This window comes from Eubalaena glacialis, chromosome 6, assembly GCF_028564815.1.
Source record: "Eubalaena glacialis isolate mEubGla1 chromosome 6, mEubGla1.1.hap2.+ XY, whole genome shotgun sequence".
NCBI classification, from domain to species: Eukaryota; Metazoa; Chordata; class Mammalia; order Artiodactyla; family Balaenidae; genus Eubalaena; species Eubalaena glacialis.
In genome coordinates, this window is record NC_083721.1 from 59166913 (window position 1) to 59185066 (window position 18154).

Sequence of the window (18154 nt, forward strand, 5' to 3'; positions counted from 1 at the left end):
TGTGAATTTTTTTTCTCTTGGTGGTGGTCAGTGTAGTCGGTAAGCTAAATCACCCTCTTGAACAGGGATAGCTCATTCTGGTTGTGGTACCAGAGGAGCAGGGGGTGTCAAAGTTAGTATCTTATAGTAAACATTAGGGAACCTCATCTATATTTTACTTAGCAAAAGTCCATCGCATGGTCACAGCACTGTTATCAGTCAACAGCACAAAAAAATCAGCAGTTTAGACACCTTTAAAAGATCTCAGTCTTGAAGTGGCCCCTATAAAGCATCCACTCAAAGTATAACTGACAAATTGTGGTTAAAAGAGACAGGCTAAGCAGTACCTTATCTAGGTTCTTCAAACTCTATCCTTGTAAAAAATGAGATCATCAGGATGTTATATACCAGGACTGCTATCTTAACTTCCCACAGAGTTATATTCATGTCAAACTTTTCTCTGTGTTGTTGGGTTTTTATTAAATTTTGATATAGGGAAGAACTAGTTGAAGACTATTTCATTATCACCTCCAAAATTATTATTTTTCATTGTACTTACTCTATTGCTTACTGTTTCATATATGGTGTAGAATGGAAAACCATTGTCCAGGAATTTAGTGCCATGAAAATGCCTCCCCAGGTAAAATTGTGGGCTTCCTTTTAATATAACTATATAATATTACATTTAATGTTAGCCGTGACTACTAAGAAGCTGGTGGATAAAATAAGTGTTTAATTACAGTAATGATCTCATTCTAGGTATGGATAAAATTATTATTTCTTCTCCCCTAAATTGTTTCTTTAACCTTCATTTTAAGTATGTGTATTTAAATCATATAATGTTCTTTTTAGAAGCAGATAAAATTTAAGTGAGTAAAAGTGGGAGAATAAAGGAGACAGCTATGGAACCACATAGGCTATTGAGTCAGTTAATATAAGATTCCAGAGAATCCTTGATGTTTGAAATATGGGTGTTTTGTGAGTCTGACCTAACCCAATCTTCCCTTGCTCTGCTAAATATGCTGTAATAAATTACCAGCAATAAACTTCAAAGGCACTGTAACTTGGAAGAAAATGTTCTAATAATCCATAGGGCTATTACTGATAACAGATCAATGTAGTTATTTACCATTCAGAAAAAAAATCTCCTATTGACAAAATGAAAACTTTAAAGTACAATCTGTGGTGCACTGCCAGGAGGGCTGAAGCTGCCAACAGATATAAATACCTACTTTATTACAGTCTAAAATTTTATTCCACATCATATATCTTATTTATGTACTTATAATTAGGGTTCCTATATGTTTAATTGTGCCAGATTTTGCACTTTAATCTAAGCATTGACTCCTCTTCTTGGGGGGTGAAAGGTAGGGAAGTGTTTATAGTGGCACCTTGGACAGAGTCACCATATCCATTCTTTTATTGCCCTGCAGCATAGCCATTTGCAGATGGATTTTTATAAAAGGGTGGGGAGAGGGAGGCAATCACCATGGTGAAGTAGGAAGACCCCAAGCTCACTTCCTTCCAAGGGCATACCAAAATTACAACTACTTACAAAGCAACTATCTATAAGAACAACCTGAAGACAAGCAGAAAAGATTGTCCACAACTGAAGATATAAAGAAGGAGCCACATGAGAAAGAAAGGTAGGGGAGTAGAGACACAGTCTAGTCAAGAACCACACACTTGGGTTGGTGACCCACAAATGGGAGGGATATCGCAACTGCAGAGATCCTCCCTTATGTGGATCCTCCCCAGCTCTACATCTGGCTTCCCAGCCTGGGGATCCTGCACCAGGAAGATGAGCCCCCAGAAAGATGGGCTTTGAAAACAAATAGAACTTGTGTTCAAGAGAGCTGAAGGGCTATAGGAAACAGAGATCCGTTCTTAAAGAACACACACAAAATCTCAATTCTCTGAGTCCCTGCACAGAGACAGTAGTTTGAAAGGCATTGGGGTCACACCCACTTGCTGATCTTGAAGAGCCTCTCAGAGAGACAGGAGGCAACTGGACTCCCCCTGGGTATGGAGACAGTGGCAGCAGTCATTTTTGAAATCTTGTTCTACCACACTGACACCTGCACTGGCAAGTGCCACTTTGGAATCCTTCCTCTAGCCTGTTAACACCAGGGGCCTGTCCCATCCACCAATGAACCAGCAGCAGTCGGGCTTCACCAGGCTACACAGCCAGGTGCTTGGGGAACCATCCTTGCTCGCCAGCGGGCCTGCAGCAACCATGTGAGGCAGAGCCTCACAGCCAGCCAGGCCAGGGGCCAGGCCCACATACCAGTTCACCCACAATTAGCAGCACTAAAAAAAGCATGCAGTCCACGTAGGGCACACTCCTGGAGCATCTAGTACTGGTGGTCAGAGGGAGTGTGCTGCTGGCCCCCATAGGTCTACTTCTCTAAGATTAGGACATGTAACCTACCTTATGTATAGAAATAAACACAGGGAATTAGGCAAAATGAGGAGACAGAGGAATATGTTCCAAATGAAGGAATGAAACAAAACCTCAGAGAAAGAACTAAACAAAATGAAGATAAGCAATCTATCCATAAAGAGTTCAAGGTAGTGATCATAAAAATGCTCACTGATCTCAGGAGAAGAATGGATGAACACAGTGAGAACTTCAACAAAAATTTAGAAAAAAAAGAAATCAGAACTGAAGAATATGATACCTGGAATGAAAAATACATCAGAAGGAATCCACAGTAGATTAGCTGATACAGAAGAACAGATCAACAATCTGAAGACAGAGTAGTAGAAATCACCCAAGCTGAACAGAAAAAAAAAAAAAAGTTTTTAAAATGAGGATATCTTAAGGGACTTCTGGGACAACATTAAGCATACTAACATTTATTTGCATTATAAGGTCCAAGAAGAAGAGAGAGAGGAAGTGGCAGTCACGTATATGAAAAAATAATAGCTGAAAACTTTCCTAACCTAGGAAAGGAAACCAACATCCAGGTCCAGGAAGCACAGTCCAGAGTAAGACATATTATAATTAAAATGGCAAAAATTAAAGATAAAGAGAGAATCTTAAAAGCAGCAAGAGAAAAGCAACTAGTTACATACAAGGGCACTCCCATAAGACTATCAATCAGCTGACTTTTCAGCAGAAACTTTGCAGGCCAGAAAGGAGTGGCACAAATAAATATATTCAAAGTAATGAAAGGAAAAAAACCTACAACCAAGAATGCTCCACCCGGAAAGGTTATCAATCAGAATTGAAGGAGAGATAAAGAATGTTATAGACCAGCAAAAGCTAAGCGAGTTCATCACCAATAAACTGGCATTACAAGAAATGTTAAAGGGACTTTTCTAAGTGGCAAAGAAAAGGCCACAGCTAGAAATATTAAAATTATGAAAGGAATAATCTCACTGGTAAAGGCAAACATATAGTAAATGTAGTAGATCAATCACTTATAAAACTAGTAGGAAGGTTATTAAACAAAAGTAGTAAAAGCATCTGTATCCACAATAAGTAATTAAAGGATATGCAAAATAAAAAATGCAAAATATGACATCAAAAACATAAAACAGGGCAGGGGAGATAAAAATATAAGGATGTTAGAATGTCTTTGAGCATAAGAGGTCATTAACTTAAAATAGATACCAATAGATATAGTTTTTTATATATGAACCTCATGATAACCACAAACCAAAAACCTATAATAGATACTCAAAAAAAGAAGAGAAAGGAATCCTAACATAACACTAAAGATAGTCATCAAATAACAAGTGAAGATCAAGAGCAGAAAAAAGGAATAGAGAACTGTAAAACCATAAAACAATTAATAAAGTGGCAATAAATATACACCTATTCATAATTACTTTAAATGTAAATGGATTAATTCTCCAATCAAAGAACATAGAGTGGCTGAATGGTTAAAAAAAATGACACCCATATATATGCTGCCTAGAAGAACTCACTTCATACCTAAAGACACACACAGAGTGAACGTGAGGGGAGTGAAAAAGATATTCCATATAAATGGATATAAAAAGAAAGCTGGGGTAGCAATATTTATATCCGACAAAATAGGCTTTAAAACAAAGACTGTAACAGGAGACAAAGAAGGGTATTACATAGTGATAAAGGGATCAATCCAAGAAGATATAACAATTGTAAATATATATGCATCCAACAAAGGAGCACCTAAATACATAAAGCAAACATTAACAGACATAAAAGGAGATATTGACAGTAACATGATAATAGTAGGGAATGTTAACACTCCACTGATATCAATGGACAGATCATCCAGACAGAAAATAAATAAGGAAACATTGGCCTTAAACAACACTTCAGATGGACTCAATAGCTGTATATAGAACATTCCATCCCCAAACAGCAGAACATACATTCCTTTCAAGTGCACATGGAACATTCTCCAGGATAGATATCACATGCCGGGCCACAAAACAAATGTCAGTAAATTTAAGAAGATTGAAATCATATCAAGCATCTTTTCTAACCACAATGGTATGAGACTAGAAATCAACTACAAAAAAACCCCTAAAAAGACATAAACATGTGGAATCTAAACAGTATGTTCCTAACAATATGGGTCATTGAAGAAATCAAAGAGGAAATTTAAAAATACCTGGAGACAAATGAAAATGTAAACACAACATTCCAAAATCTATGGGACACAACAAAAGCAGTTCTGAGAGGAAAGTTTATAGCAATACAGGCCTACCTCAGGAGACAAGAAAACTCTCAAATAAACTATCTAACCTTACATCCAAAAAAAAAAAAAATAGAGAAAGAAGTCAAACAAAACCCAAAGTTAGTAGAAGGAAAGAAATAATAAAGATGAAAGTGAAAAAAATGAAATAGCGAATTAAAAAATAGAAAAGATCAATAAAAGCAAGAACTGGTTGTTTGAAAAGATAAACAAAATTGCTAAACCTTTAGTCACACTCATCAAGAAAAAAAGACAGCGGACCAAATAAAATTGGAAATGAAAGAGAAGTTATCACTGACAACACAGAAATACAAAGGATCATAAGAGAATACTGTGAACAATTACATGTCAGTAAACTGGACAACCTAGAAGAAATGGATAAACTCCTAGAAATGTACAGTTTCCCAAGACTGAACCAGGAAAACATAGAAAATATGGACAGACCAATTATCAGTAATGAAATTGAATCAGGAATTCAAAAACTCCCAATAAACGAAAGTCCAGGGCCAGATAGATTCACAGGTGAATTCTACAAAACATTTAAAGAAGAGTTAACACCTACTCTTCTCAAACTATTCCAAAACATTGAAGAGAAAGGAATGCTTCCAAATTCATTCTCTGAGATGAGTATCACCTTGATGCCAAAACCAAAGACACCCCCCCACACACACATACAAACTACAGACCAATATCACTGATAAACATAGATGCAAAAATCCTCAACAAAATATTAGCAAACCAAATTCAACAATACATTAAGAGTCACACAACATGATCAAGTGGGATTTATTCGAAAGATGCAAGTATGGTTCAATATCTGCAAATCAATCAATGTGATATACCACATTAACAAACTGAAGAATGAAAATCATATGATTATCTCAACAGATGCAGAAAAAGCTTTTGATAAAATTCAACATTCATTTATGATAAAAACTCAATAAAATGGGTAAAGAGGAAGCATGCCTCAACGTAATAAAGGTTGTGTATGACAAAACCACAGTGAACATCATACTCAACTGTGAGAAGCTGAAAGCATTTTCTCTAAGATCAGGAATAAGACAAGGATTCCCACTGTCACCACTTTTATTTAATATAGTATTAGAAGTACTAGTTACAGCAATCAAACAAGAAAAAGAATAAAGGGAATCTAAATTGGAAAGGAAGAAGTAAAACTGTCATTGTTTGCAGATGACATGATACTATCTACAGAAAATCCAGAAGACGCTACCAAAAACCTACAGAACTAAATTATGAATTCAGTAAAGTTGCAGGGTAGAAAATTAATATATGGAAATCTGTTGCATTTCTATAAACTAATAATGAGCTATCAGTAAGAAAAAAAATCCCATTTACAATTGCATCAGAGAGAAAATATATAGGTATAAATCTAACCAAAGGGGAAAAAGACTTGTACTCTGAAAACTGTAAGATATTGATGAAAGAAATTGAAGATGACAGAAACAAATGGAAAAATATACCATGCTCATGACTTGGAAGAATTAATATTGTTAAAATGTCCATACTACCCAGAGCAATCTACAGATTCAGGGTAATTCCTAACCAAATTCCAGTGTCATATTTCACAGAACTAGAACAAATAATTCTAAAATTTGTATGAAACTACAGAAGACCCCAAATAGCTAAAGCAATCTTGAGAAAGTAGAACAAAGCTGGAGGTATCACTGCCTTGATTTCAAACTATACTACAAAGCTACAGTAATTAAATAATATGATACTGGCATAAAAATAGATGTATAGATCAATGGAACAGAATAGAGAGCTCAGAAATAAACCCAAGCTTATATGGTCAATTAATCTAAGACAAAGGAGGCAAGAATATACAGTGGGGAAAAGACAGCCTCTTTAATAAATGGTGTTGGGAGAACTAGACAGCTACATGCAAATGAATCAAACTGAACTACTTTCTCATACCATATCAAAAATAAACTCAAAATGTACTAAAAGCTTAAATGTAAGACCTGAAACCATAAAACTCCTAGAAGAAAACATAGGCATTACACTCTTTGACGTGGGTCTTAGCAATATTGTTTTTGGATATATGTCCTAAGGCAAGGGAAACAAAAGCAAAAATAAACAAATGAGACTACATCAAACTAAAAAGCTTTGCACAGCAAAGGAAACTATCAACTAAATGAAAAGGCTGCCTACTGAATGGGATAAGATATTTGAAAATGATATATTTGATAAGGATTTAATATAAAAAATATACAAAGAACTCATACAACTCAATATCAAAAAAGCATACAACCCAGTTAAAAATGGGCAAAGGACATTTTCCAAGGAAGACATACAGATAGCCAACAGACACATGAAAATATTCTCAACATTGCTACTCATCAGGGAAAGGCAAATTAAAACCACAATGAGATACAACCTCATACTTGTCAAATAAGTGGTACACCTGAAATGAACAATATTATATGTCAACTATATTTCAATACAAAATAAAATAAAATGGTTAGATTTAAATCAGCCATTTTGCTGTTTAAAAAAACAGGTATAATCAGTAGGAACGATTACTTTTGATGCTTTGATCATTTTTGTACCCTTGGTACCTAACATGGTATATTCTCAATAAATATTGTAGTAGGTGTGCTGACTGAAGTACTGATGAAAAGGCATATTTCAGTTTGCAGCAGCAGAAGTAGAATAACATGAGTCTGGTTTCAGATGGATGGGCAGAAAGCTAAGTAATGGTGAGGGGGTTTGCTTAGGTGAGTAGGAAGAAGTGCTAACTAGGGGTAGGCTCTTTCTTGCAGAGAACTATTAATTATCTAATTTTCATAGGTCATAGGAATAGGGATATAAAAAGCTATAATTGCTTTCTTCCCCATTTATCAAGCATAAACACACAATCATCTTTAATTATGATGAGCATAACTTAGAAAATGCTAATATATTGTCAATAGCCTTAAGGTAATTTCAGCCACTAAAATGTGCACTGATTCACTTCATTTGGGAGACTAGGAGATCTGTCATAACTCCTTTTTTCATCCCATTAATTTAAAAACAAGGACACCAAGATTTTTTTTTGCATAAGTAGAGATTCTGCTGCTAATATTTCCCAACCCTCAATTCTTGTTCTGTCTTATTACCTAGGGCCAGGAGATTTATCTTCAGCCACATTTCCTACTTATCTTTTGTAAATTAAAACTTATTTATTTATTCATTTATTTATTTACTTAGGCCCACTGTCCAACCCAAAATGGTGTTTTCAGAGCAGCTAGGCGGGTCTAGTTCTTCTATAATGTGAGAAACCTGGATTCCTGGCCCAGAATCCCTTCTTACTAGGCATGCAATCTTGAGCAAACCACTTATCTCTGAGGCTTTCTTCACCTAGAGAAAGCAGAATGGTTAGAAGACCAAGTAAGCTAATATATGTGAATATACTTTGAGAACCGAAAGGAGCTGTTACAGAGAAAATTGTAGCTGTTGAGGGGTGCAAGGCATGCCTGGTCACCTTTGGAGATTCCACAGAGGATACAGAGGGGAGAGCTTGTCCACCCAAGGGTCTGCGAGGATGCAGAGTTGCCTTCCCCTTGAGGAAGGAGGCAGCGTGTAATGGGGTTTGGTGCACCATTTCTTGAGTTGCTCACCTGCCAGTGAGAAGGGCAATTGTATTATTGCTTCTTCCCCAGCCCTGTGAGTGTGAAAACATTCCCTATTACTATGGACTAACCAGTATTGATCCCCTGATTATTCCTGCCATTCATTGTGGACCAACTAACAGCCTGGGACAAAAAGAAATTAAGGGGAAGATGGATCAATGTTTCTCAAAAGAAAAGGACGGCAGCAGCCTATGAGAAGATTTGAGTTTCTAGGAGTGATAGACCATTTTTTTCTATTAGAGACATTTATGTTTTATAAATACTTCTCAGGAGAAATGAGTTCCACAGAATGACTCAGTGGAGCTGTGATCACATCCCACCACATCATTCTTTCATGTCCTCTGCCTCCACTAAATTTGAATTGTGCCCTCCCACACTGCAATGTTTTCTGTGCACTTACTTTTCAACTTAAATAATGAATGATGCATGATTTAAGAGGACAATTATTCTTTGAGTGCAAATCTTAAGAATAAGCGTGATAATTATCCAGAGGAACAGGGCACAGCAGAGCATACCAAGAGAGCAATATTCTTTCATGTCATTTTCCCTCTTGGTTAGAAGGAAATCTGCTATACTTCCTCATACTGCTTTTCCATAAACAGACAAATACAGGTATGCTGTTTCTAAAAGAACTTCACCCCCTCGCAGACCATCTTCTCGCCCAACCTCCTCTCCCAGTTTTCATTCTCTTTCTTTCCCTGTGCTTTTGTGTTCCTTCCTTCCTCTCTCTCCCTTTTGCTGCCTGCTCCCTCTCTCCCCCCTTTAGGCACCATAATATATTTCCTTTTATCAATATGGAGTATCCTGAAAACTAAGGTGAAACCAAAATCTGGCTCAGAGCCCAGACATCACTTTCTGAGGTGACAGGCTCTGGTAATAGGGGAGGGTTTGCAATTATACAGATCATTGCTTCGACCTGGTGCAAAGTCAACCAGGCCACAATACAAGAACAAAAAAGCTTAATTTCTGCAGCTTCCAGAAGGGCTGTGAGCAGTGCCTCTGTGTTCACTGACCTGCCCGCTGTGCTGGGCAACCGCCTGTGCTCTTCTTCCATTGAAGCCCTTTGATAAACAGCTCAGCTCATTTGCTGCTCCCCTTGTGAGCTTCTGCCTTATAAAGTAAAAATTAATGTCCTTATTACATATGTTCTTTTCCCTCACCATCTACTGAAAAATGATTTGCACAAATGAAAAATATACCCTCTTAATGATGCAAGGCTCTATATTCTAAATATCTGATAAGCTGTACCTTTCACATCTCAGCATCAGCTTTGATAGCATTCGACAAGGCACTTTCTAATCTTTCTTTGAAATAAAATTTCTTCTTACAGGCTAGCTTAGCATGTGGTCTGTGAAGAATATAAGAGCGGGGGAGATACTTTCTTTCAAAATACATTAAGACCTTCTCATCACTTTCAAAGTAAAATGAGGCCAGGAACTCAAATTACTTGAGTGTGTTTGTCACCCAGATAAGGGGAGTGCATGGTCTGGAATTGAACCCCTTTTTCCTATTCACTTTGACTTTCTGAGTTCAGCTTGTCTTGAGGCATCCATTTTTTTAGGCCTTGGGGAATTAGAAATTTAGATGAGATGTGGGAGAGAGAAGGGGCGCTCTCTGGTGAGAATGCAGCACATTTCTGGACTCAGCAGTCTCCATGTAGGGAGAGAGCTGCATCAGAGTCAGGAGGAAGGAATGAAAGCATCTCTCAAGGCAAGAAGGAGCGGACAGCCTTTGGCAGCTTGCAGAGTCTTCAGAAGTCAAAACATGAACAGTTGAATCATTTGCAGTTTTAACATTTTCTTATAGATTATTCATGCCCCATTACATTACTTTTTTTTTTATTTCTTGTTTTTTCCAGCTTCTCAGACAAAAAAATTTTTTAAGCATCTGAATTGATTTGGCTTCATCATTCTACCTAGTCCACCCCTTCTTTATTCCATGTCTCGAGAACATAGATACTTGTCCTTCAGCCTTGCAGTTGTGCCGTGCTGGGTGTCTCTTCTCAAGGAGTAGCATCTACCGTGGACACGACTTACATGTTTCCCTGTCCTCCCTGCCTCGCTCCCTGGAGCCTGCGTTAGAGCACGTCTGTGTCTACCACACACTAGGGCTTCTCCTCAGCCTCAGCCTCACTTTTTGCCCCTGCCCAAGGTCAACAACAACGACAAAGCAATTCGGAGGGGACCTGGGTGCACTACGGCTTTAGATGACGAGCATGTCCCCCAGTGTCTCTGTCCTTTCCACTCATGTCTTGTTGCCGTGTGCACAGAGTCACTGGGGAGCAGGTCCGGGGTGCGGAGTAGGGAGGAGCCTTTACCTGCGATAACTGAGGTTTGATTTCGGAAAGGAAGAGATGGAAGAAGCCAGTTGTGTTCATTTCCTGGCACTGTTATAATAAATTACCCAAGCTTGGTGGCTTTAAACAACACAGATTGATTCTCAGAGAGTTCTGGAGGCAAGCGGTCTGAAATTGGGGTGTCCGCAGGGCCTAGCCTCTTCTGAAGGCTCTGAGGGAGACACCTGCCTTGCCTCTTTCAGTTTCTGGCGTCTCCAGGGATTTCTTGGCTTGTGGGAGCCTAACTCTAATCTCTGCCTTTGTCTTCACATGGCCTTCTTCTCCGTGTCCTTTCTTCTTATAAGGACAGCTGTCATTGTATTTAGGGCCCATCCTAAATCTAAGATGATTTAATCTTGTGATTCTTAACTGACTACATTTACAAAGACACTGTTGCCCCAAAAAGGTCACATTCTGAGGTTCCAGGTGTATATGAATTTGTGGATAACACCATGAAATTCAGCCCATTACAGAAGTAGAAGCATGTAAAGTAAAAGCTGGAAGGGAGAAAACTAAGGGTCATCAAGTCTAACCCCTTTACTATGCCATTGAGGTAACAAAAGATGCATTACCAAAGCTCTATGCAGATGAATTAACAAAAGATACATTACCCAAAACTTACACAGATTGTAAGAGAAATTTTTATTAGCCTTTATTAGTGGTAGATACACTAGGCTGCATGGAGAGAGGAGCATATTTAAGAGGATAGAAGAGTGTAGCATTTTAAAAAATTGGCTGCAGATTTGTTGACACTCCTCCCATTGAGAGCTGAGGTCTGTCCCCTCCCCTGAGTGTGGAGGGCCTGCTTTGACCATTGAGTGCAGTGGTGATGATGCTGTGTGACTACTGAGCTGGACTCAGAAGAGGTGAGGCAGCTCTGCCTTGTCACTGTAACGCTCTCTTTTGGAGCCCTGGGCCACCGACTGAGGGGTGTGACTACCCTGAGGCCGCCGTGCGGTGAGGGAGTCAGGTCACGCGGACAGACCACATGTCAGTGCAGTCCAGGCACCAGATATGTGAGTGAAGGAGCCTCCAGATGATTCCAGCCTCAGCCATCAAGTCATCCCCGGTCTTTAAGTCTTCTCAGATAAGGTGCCAGACTTCATGGAGCAGAGACAAGCCACCCCTTCTTTGCTGGCTGCTACTGTACTTGTTAATCCATGCATGTCATAAAATGATTGTTGTTTGAAGCCATACATTTTGGGATAGTTACACAGCAATAAACAGTAACTGGAAAAAGTCACCTGTGTGGTAATAGGGTAATAAATGTATATGCCTCTTTATTCTACAAGGCAAAGAAATAACCGCCAAGATTCAGACCAGTTTAATTCCAACAAGGATAGAATCTCCAGGGGTGCACTCTGATGAAAGCTGACCCCATTGAGAAAATGAGCCCAGCACACTGACTCTGGGAGAGGCAGGGTGGTTTGTTCGTTGTCATTTGTAAATTTAGCTGGGGAGTGTTTCGAGGTCCTGGGAATGGCCACATAATTGTTGTTGCTGTGATCACTCAGCTGGAGAGAGCACAGATTGAAAGGACAGAGTTCACAGTTCAAGAGCAGTTGAACCCGAAAACTTATAAACTCTTCTCTCTGGGTTTTCAATGCTGAAAATAAATGAAATCTCGAGCCTGGTGTGACATGACCATCCTGAATTCTTAGGCAGAGATGAAAGTAAACCAGAGGTCACTGGCTTTTACAGAGAGACCAAAAAAATTTATAATTTCTAACTTGTCTCAAGCAAAGGATAGACCTGTCTTCATGCATCTTTTCAGGCAAGATACCATTAATTGGCTAAATGTGAAGAGTACCCCTGGTCCAGGTACTCTTCTAGGTCCTAAGGATACAAGTACCCATATACAGCAGTAATGTGGATGTGTGACAAAGACATTCCTTTATTATGTAACCTACATTCTGGAAGAGAGAGAGAGACAGTGACTATCTGAATAAATACTATTTGGGTAATGTGAAGTACTTTGAAGGCAATTAAATAGGGGAATGTGAAAGACAATGTGTGTGTACGTAGGGGTTATTTAAAAGGAGTGCTCAGGGACTTCCCTGGAAGTCCAGTGATTGGGGCTTCACCTTCCAATGTGGGGAGGGCGCGTTCGATCCCTGGTTGGGGAGCTGGGATTCCACATGCCTCCCGGCCAAAAGGCCGGGAACAGAGGCAGTATTGTAACAAATTCAATAAAGACTTTGAAAAAAAATGGTCCACATCCAAAGAAAGAATCTTCAAAAGGAGTGCTCAGGAAGGCCTCTCTTACAAGGTGAGTTGAGTGAGGCCTTAGTGATCTGAGCAAAGAGCATGGCCCACAGCATCAGCTAGCATGGCTTGGTGTCTTCAGGTGGCTGACCTAGTTTGAAGGTCAAGTGGATGGAAGATTTTCCAATTCAGTGATTACCTGTTGAGCACAAGTTGTGAAACTGTCCTGGTTAGGAATCGCTGCCAACCCTAATACTTCTTAGTGGTAAGTACTCCAGTAGACTAGAATTTCCCAATTCTATTATAGGCAGTTAAATTCTGAGTAGGTGAAATGCCAGTGTTGGGATTGTACCTTGGTGTTAAAGTGCCTCCAGGATCTTTTAAACAAAGTTTAAAATTAAGCCCTAAATATCCTGCTCTATAAAAGGGATGGCATTTATAATGCATGTAGGGAAAAAAAAAGGAACTACCACCAATCACCTTCTGTAAAGAAAGAAGAAAGAAGACAGGAGGTAAAAAAATAGATGAGTGAACAAACAAATACATACAGAAATATGACTGGATAGAGACTCCCAGATGGACTTAGGCAAATGTGATAAAAACATATTTTATGTTTTTGTGGCTGATAATTTGGGTATCTATATTCTTGGTAGGTTGGATTCTCTAATTAGTTATTTCTGTTATCACCCATGCTATCTTATTTCTTGAATGTTAGTGACTGCCTTTTTTAAAAAAAATTGTGAACTTTTATTCCTTAGAACATTATCTGTGGAATTCCTTGAGGTTTGTGTACAAAGTTTGCTTACCAGAGAGCATTAGTGTTTGCTCCTGCCAACCTGCGATCACTTTAAACCAGCGGTCGGCAAACTTTTGCTGTAAAGGGCCAGAGAGTAAATATTTTAGGCTTTGGGCTATACAGGCTTTGTCACAATGACTCAACTCTGCCATTGTAGAGTGAAAGGACCTATAGACAGTGTGTAAACAAATGAGCGTGACTGTGGCACCAGTGAAACTTTGTTGGAGACTGAAATTCAAATATCATGTAACATTCCTGTGTCATGATAATATTTTCTGATTTTGATTTTCTTTCAATCATATAAACCTGTAAAAACTATTTTAGCTCATGGACTGTACAAAAGCAGATGGCAGGCTGGATTTGGCCATGGACCATACCAATGCCTGATTTAAACTAAATTTTTAGCATGTGGTTTTTTTGAGTCTTACAATCGATGTGAATTTTAGCCCTAAATTTGTGTGAGGGCAGAGATGTGGTTAGGATTTCAGAGGAATCATTTTCTTTTTTTCCCTTTTCCCAGAGCCAAGGCCCAAACAGATAAATATCCTACCAGCTCTCAGTGTGAGGCGGTTCTTTTCTTAGTTGACCCACGGAAACTGCCAGTGGCCCTTGTTTGATACAAACATCCCTGATCTGCACTCCCACGATGCCTGTACCTCAGTGGTCTCCTCATCGTCTGCCAGAGCCAAGTTAGAGTCATCAGGATTGGCAGAGGACACAGGCTAATGTTTCATTTCTGGGTGACAAATTCTGATAGTCCATGTCTGGATTTGAAACTTCGTTTTTATTCTGACCTCTAAGGGCATTTCTTACTTCCCAGCCAGGTTAGCCATGCATTTTTTTTTTTTTTTAAAGGCTTTTACATATTGCCCAGAATTTTTAGGTGTTCTGTGTACCTAACAATATTGCTGAAAACACAAGTGTCTTTGGGATCTCTCTCTTGTACTTTTTTCCAGGATTGCACTCTGGTTTATGTTTCATGCTACTCCAGGAGGTTGGTTGTGGTTAGGAACAAAGCTATGGGAGAAAGGAAACTTTTGCAGAACGTGTGCCTTCTAGAGAGGAAACAGAGGTAGAGCCACCAAGAGATGGAGTGGTAAAGAAGTGAAAAAATTCCTGAAAAGTAGCTGAAAGTAAAGATGAAGTGGTGACTATTGAAGTGGCTGAAGTTACTTTCCCACCGAAGGAGGCTCCAGAAGTGAAGTGTAATATTCGGATTAAAGAAGAGGAAAGGTAATATTGCATCAGACAACAGAGCAACAAATAGCCTGGAGGTAAGAAGGCAGGAGGCAAATTCAAGACACGGTGAAATGAATGTGCAGTGGAAATGGAGCTGTGTGTATTCAGAGATGGAGGGATATGAATACCTGCACGAAATAAGAACCATTGTGTGTTTGCAAATGGGTAAGATGTGATGAAAACTATGACTCAGGAAAGATTAATCCTCTAGCACAACACAAGCTGGTTTGGGTCATAAAGAAATTGGTTGCAAAGAAGGCCAACAAAGAGAATGTTGAAATATTTGAGATGTGAATGTTGAAGAATTTTACCTGTGATGGAAGTGAAAGGAACAGGCAGATCTGAGAAAAGTGGAAGAAGAAGGGCAGCAGAACGCAATGACCAACTAGAAAAGGGAGCAGATGTGAGAGAACTCTAAAGCGGGAGAGAGCGCGGGGATTCCAATGTGGCTTCTAAAGTTCCCTTTGTTTTGAATCAACCTCCAAAAGTATAACATTCAAGCTCATTCCTGGGGAATCAGGTAGATTCCAAGAAACAAGGGTCTCACAGGTTCAGTTTGAGTTTCCTGTTATTGTTTTTCCTTCCAAATTGACCAAGTTGGGAGTACGGTTTTCTCAGATCACTTTTATTTTTATGTCTGAGCGTTGACAGTGATATGAGCCAGCTCCCTCAGTGTTTTCCATAGTAGCACAATGGATGAGCTTCCCTGAAAGCCTTCGTGGCAGCTGAGCCAACTGTTGGTCCGTGCACTGCCTTGACCCAGCACACTGATCAGTGAGTCAGAGGTGGCAGTTACTCACAGCGATGCAGATCAGAAGAGGAAAACTCATTTTGTATGAACCAGAGTCAAAAATTGAAAATGTTCCACCTTAACTGCTTTTCATGCTTGACACACTTCAGAAGCTATTCTTTCTGACAACATAATCAAGGTTAGTGGTGGGCTTAGTGTTTTGTTTTGCCTTCTTTATTATGAAGATGTTGGTGCAGTTTCTAAATGAATGATCCCAAGAATAACCCTTTGGAATGGCAATGTCATTTTTCAGAAGGAGGCAGAGTGGCCTTCCCACTTCATGTTGGAGCAGATTTCTACACCCTAGGTGTCTATTGCCTTTTCAGAGAGCATAATTAATTTATGAAATAGATGCTCTTGGAGACAGAGGTACAAACTGTGGCCAACTGTGTGGTCAGGAAGAAAATAGGCAAGAAGTTAGAGGGGGAAGTAACACCAACGTGGCATTACTGCAGTGCAGCTAGAAATAACACAAGCGGTTTTTTCTCCTCCGGGGAAATGACCCCACCCTTCATTTTGCTTCTGCTGAGACATTTTGGAAGAGCCACCTTGAAGGAACAATCATTTCTTAACTCACTTCTTCATGGGAGTGAAGGAAATACAATACAGAAGAAAGGAAATATATTTCTTTCTAGAGCAAGAAGGCCTAGAACTTTGATGGTAGAGCTCTGACAACTGAACAAGTTGTCCAATGTGATAAAAAGGGATGAACCTTGGACCGGAAGTCAGGATTTTTGATTCTAGTCTGGCTTCTGTCAGCAGTTGTAATGGTCTTCATTTATCAAGTGGTCACTGTGTCAGACATTGGGCTAAGAGCTTTTCATGCATTATCTCATTTCATCCTTTTCACATTTCTGAGAGTACTATTCCTATTTCTGTTTCAGATGTGAAAGTTGAAACTCAGGAAGGTTAACTAACTTGCCCAAGGTCCCACAACCAATAGATGTTGGTGCTGGAATCTAAATGAGTGTGTAGGACTCTAGAGCTGGAGCTCTCCATCATTGCTTCCCCAACAAAGAGTACTGGGCCTTGGAAGAGTCAGCCAACCACTTTGAGCATTGGCGGTATTATAAAATAAGGAAATTGGCCTTGATGATGCATGAGGTTGCTTCCAGTTTCAAGATCCTGTCCAACTCTGTCTTCTGATGGACAGAGTATTAAAGAGGTGACATGACATAAAAGATTAAAAATATGAGCTCCGTGGCCTTGAGAAAAGCCAGTGAGAGGCCAGGCAAATTCTTTTGGGGAAAAAAAACCACCACCACAAACTGAGTAGTGAAGTCCTAGAAGAATCCTGGAAAGATTTCTAAAATAGTGGATATGTGTTGGAAACAGAAGGGTGAATCCTAATTTTGGAGAAATGACTCATAAGGGATTGAAACATATTATGTAGCTTCTTTTTCCCCCTTAATTGGATACTCAGAAGACAGGGCCTGAAGCTATGCAAAAATACAAAGCGATTCCATTTTGAGGGATGCCCAGGTAATCTGCCTTCATCTGGGATCTTCTGCTTTCTGAAATCCATTTATCTCATTTAGGGGTGGATTATTAAACATTCCCTTCTCCATACTGAACCTGAGTTGAAAACTAACCAAAAACCTGTTAAGGCCTGTAGGCAAGGAAACTCAGAATTAAATGAAAATCCAGCTGTACCTCCTTAAACATGGGCAGAGGCCTTAACATGTGCTCACTTAATCTACATAGCATTGAAAGTCATTTTAGTCCTGATGAAGTGCTGTGGACAGGTATGCCATTTAAGTTTCTTTTCTCTTTCCACCCCTCGGTCTCCCCTGCATTTCGTTTCATTATAAGCAAGGTTATTACCCTTTAAGCACAAAAATAGATAAGGTAATATTAACAGCCAATCTGATTACAGGTATCCTCCATTTCTCTTTCATCTTCTGATAGTAATATAAAGCTGGCTTCTCCACTCCAAATCATTTCCATTCAAATTTTATTATTTGCATGATTTTTAAAAAACATTCCAGGCAATAAAGTTATTCTGGTAATCCTATGGCTAATTGTGTACAGGCTAACTACAATTTAACCAATATGAAATTTTTTTTGGAAGGCGATGACCTCCGAGCTCTTGCAACTGCAGTGTAGGACCCAACCAGCTGCTGTGATGCATGAAAACCATCTTAGTTCATTAAGATTAAAGGAGCTCTTCTTGTTCGCAGGGCCGATTTCTGCAGCTGAAAAAGTATGTACACCAATTAACAACTTTTTAAACCCCTCTGTTCGAATTGTTAACCTTTAAATAAACTATCTCTGTGGAAATGGTTGATGATACAACCACTGTCCCAAAATTCATCTGCCTGATCTTTATTGAACTTGATGTGCAAACATTTAAAGGGTAATTGAAACACTAATTAAATACTGTGTCTGGGCACTAGAGTCAGGAATTCAGAGAGAAAGGCTGACTTATTGTTGACAATATCAGGAGACAAAAGCCCAAGGTGCTGCCAGTTTTTAGCAGGAGCA

The 18154-nt window shown here is 39.2% G+C and overlaps 1 long non-coding RNA gene across 1 annotated transcript in view; it reads left to right on the top strand.

Annotated features, from left to right (window-relative positions):
* LOC133093306 (uncharacterized) overlaps positions 1-17861 on the top strand; it is a 57055-nt gene extending 39194 nt beyond the window's left edge. Inside the window, exon 3 of the long non-coding RNA XR_009701254.1 lies at positions 17742-17861. This is a non-coding gene — a long non-coding RNA (uncharacterized LOC133093306). The remainder of the gene's footprint in view (positions 1-17741) is intronic.
* The last annotated feature ends 293 nt before the right edge of the window (positions 17862-18154 follow it).